Source organism: Excalfactoria chinensis, chromosome Z (genome assembly GCF_039878825.1).
Source record: "Excalfactoria chinensis isolate bCotChi1 chromosome Z, bCotChi1.hap2, whole genome shotgun sequence".
In the NCBI taxonomy this organism is placed as follows: domain Eukaryota; kingdom Metazoa; phylum Chordata; class Aves; order Galliformes; family Phasianidae; genus Excalfactoria; species Excalfactoria chinensis.
Genome location: NC_092857.1, coordinates 860,852 through 864,107, shown reverse-complemented (window position 1 = coordinate 864,107; position 3,256 = coordinate 860,852). Strand labels below are relative to the sequence as shown.

Sequence of the window (3,256 nt, the reverse complement as noted above, 5' to 3'; positions counted from 1 at the left end):
GTGTAAGAAATGGCTTAGCTTCAGATAAGGCAAAAATTTACATTTTTGCACCGCATGCACACGAATAATAAACCCGGCAGCAAAGTCAACGGCTCAGAGCTCTCCAAAAAACGCCCGTCTTACATAAATAAAATCAATTCTACTTCGTGATACGTCGGAATTCTCATTATCCCTTTTGTGCCTTGTTTTCTACCGTAGCTCAGACACCTTCAGATCTAGCAGGCAGATGGAGTTTAACAGGAAATATGACATCAACAGATGCCACTACCTGGCTATCTTTGTGCAGTCTGGGAATAAATTGCGGGGTAAGGTATGAAAACATGTTTTCTTATAGGGCCACCATCTGCCAACTTGAGAAGTTGCTGTCACTGATGACTCAGTAGCGTTTGTGTTTGCAAAAGGCTGCTAATCTGATTCTCCAGATAGCTGTTATGCATTGGCTTCACTGTAACAACCGACTACCACTGCGGTAAGGAAATGCTGCAGTAAGAAAAACCCGTGAGCCCAAAAGGAAAGCTGCTTGGAACAGGATTAATTGAGAAGGGGGCAATGACTTCTCGCGGCAATCTTCAGGAAGGCAACCTGGTTTTTCCTCCTTCCCTGCACTGTTCTGTTGAGAAAGGAAAACATTTCTTCCCTGACGGCGCTTTGCAGCTTTGGAAATAGTCTTCACAAAGCAGTTTCATTAAAGGTATTTGGTTGTCTGTGTCTGAAGAGGAGGAGGAGGGCTGCTTGCTGCTGCGGTGAGGTGCAGGGCAGCTGTTAGTGATGGCTGACAGCAGAGGCCATGCAGCACCAATGCACCCCAGGGCGCAGCACCGGGCCCATGGAGCACATGGCTCCTCTCAGCAGGTTGGGAGGGAAGGGGCTGCTGAGTTGTAAATGTGACGTTAGTGTCCTACTGTGATATATCCCTGCAGGGAGCGAGTGGGAGAGAACAGTTCGCACATCAGTGCTGCGTGTCTTCATGCAGGCTCCCATTCCCGAGCCCTTCAGCTCTCGGGCAGCTTTTCTCTCCCTCCATCAGCTCTGTATTCAAAGGGAAGTCGAGCACGGCTCTCCTCAGCCCGCTCCTGTACAGCAGCGATCTCCCCAGGAGAGGCAGCACAGCACCGTCTGAGCGCAGGTTGCTGCTGGCCGAGAAGCTCAAGGCAGCTTTATCCCAGACAGCGTCACTGACAACAGAGGAGGGAAGCAGCGCTGCCCGCCTTATTGCAGCCAACACAGTAACAGCACACGGCCAATATGGCCCTGATCCCACCCAGGGAAGCACATCCACCTGCAGATGCATCACTGTGCTCTGAGTGGTGCACAGCGAGGAGCAGTGAGTTTAGCTGTGGAGCAGGCTGCCACCAGCCAGCACGGGGTCTGTGCTGGACCACGAGCTCTCATCCTGAAGCCACAGTTCCCAACCTGAGTTGCACAGCTCTTGGTCTGCTTTCCAGGACACCACAAAAGATAGAAGATATTTTTTACTGTCAGGAATCTTATACAGCAGCCACAACTCCCCTGCAAGACCTTAGGAGGGTTTGGCTGGCAGTGCATGCAGAGTGCAGGGGGACAACAGACTGTTTATTTCCATACATCTCATTGGTGGAAAGTGTCTTTTAATGCATCCGGGGCTGCTGCATTATAACTGACTAAGCCAGCGAGGATGGTACAGCAGGAATGTCTTCTGCTGCAGTGTGCAATGAGGGTCCCACCTCGGATCTACGTGCTGCCAAACCCACTCCAGTTCACCCAGCAAATCACGGATGTGGTTGCAATGCAGTGTGCAAACAGCTGCAGTTCTCCACCTGCCAGGACAGGTAAAGTGTCTTGGCATGAGGCACAGCTGTTTTCTGACTAAATGAACCCACCGTTTCCATGATGGACAGAGAAGACAATCCAGCGAGTGTTTCATAAGAGGAGGTTTCCTCTCAGCGCTGGTTTTGAAGCATGGTGAGCACCGAAAACAGCACATTCAGAGGGGAACAGATGTGAGCAGCTCCGGCTCCTTGGAGGTGAGGCAGAGGGGCATCTCCAGCTGATGGACCACAGCCACAGGTTGATGTGCTGATGGGGAACCCTGTTGTGTGACAGCAGGACAGGATGCCAGAATGTGGAGCTGGCTGATGTGTAGAGCGATGAAATGAAGCCTAACTACCAAACCACGTCAACAGGGAGCCCAGGAAACACATCTGGGCTGTTTGACCTTCTGCTGCTCTGCGCTGCAAAGACTTTCCTTGCTAATTTCAGGCGACTCTGAAAAACAAACAAACAAACAACAAAACCAAACCATAAGCGGAGTGCTGACAAAACAATTGGAACAACCTCTGCCTGCAAGCACGGGTGAGGCAGTCCCAGCCTTTTACTGCTGCCCCTGCTGCAGCACTGCTGAGTGATGGAGGCACATGCGGGGCGTTGCTGTGGCAATGCACGAACCGTGAGCTCATGCTCCCTGTGAATGCCAGCAGCAGCGATGGGAGACAGCAGCTCTTATCAGCTGCTAAAATAAGCCTGGTATGACTAAACTGCAGCAGTGGTGTGCCTTAGGAATGTAGTAAGCGCTTCGCTTTGTAACGTGAGTGGGTTCTTACTGCATTCCTGGACAACTGCGATTAGTGCAACGATGTATAAAGAAACAAACACAAACAAAACTAAAGAAAGAAGCAAATTCCCAACCCCCCCCCCCCCCCCCACACACACAGCTCACCCGTTCCTAACAGCGAGCTGATCTCACTGAGCTGAGATTCTGTGCAAGGAGGGGGGAGCGATGCCAAGTCTTTCCCTGATGGCTGTTAGAACGTGTCGGGATCGGTGCAGCCCTGATGTCAGAGCTGCCGAAGTTAGCTGACAAAGAATGAAGGCAAATAGTTGATGCGTGAGCAGAGGTAACACCCACACACAGCGAAACTTGCCCTGACACGGGAGGGTCACGCAGTGCAGACGTCTCTTAAGGCCAAAATGAGTCAATCTGGGGACGCTGGAGACTCTAGGCTGTTCTACTGAGGGGGTAACTAGCAGATCTCTATCAGCAGCATCACAATTTCACGGCGCTATTCAGGAGCACTTTGAAGGAGAAACGCTCCGAGAACTCACACAACGCGGGGAGAGGGGAAAAAAAGCAGGCAGAGAAAGATGCTCACCCAGGACAGAGCCACGTTCTGCTGCTCTCACGGGCTCTGCTCCGCCTTGGCCGCCTGGCACGGCTCAGCACGGCGTGCCAGCACTGCCTCCTGCGGTCACAGCCCTGCGCAGCACACGGGGCTCGAAC

General features: G+C 52.1%; 1 long non-coding RNA gene across 1 annotated transcript; it reads right to left on the bottom strand.

Moving 5' to 3' along the window:
• On the bottom strand, nt 1-3,256 carry LOC140264365 (uncharacterized). Its single transcript, XR_011906043.1, has 3 exons — nt 3,129-3,256; nt 2,696-2,832; nt 1-2,244 (listed from the first exon to the last, which is right to left on the bottom strand). It is a non-coding gene; the product is annotated as an uncharacterized lncRNA (long non-coding RNA).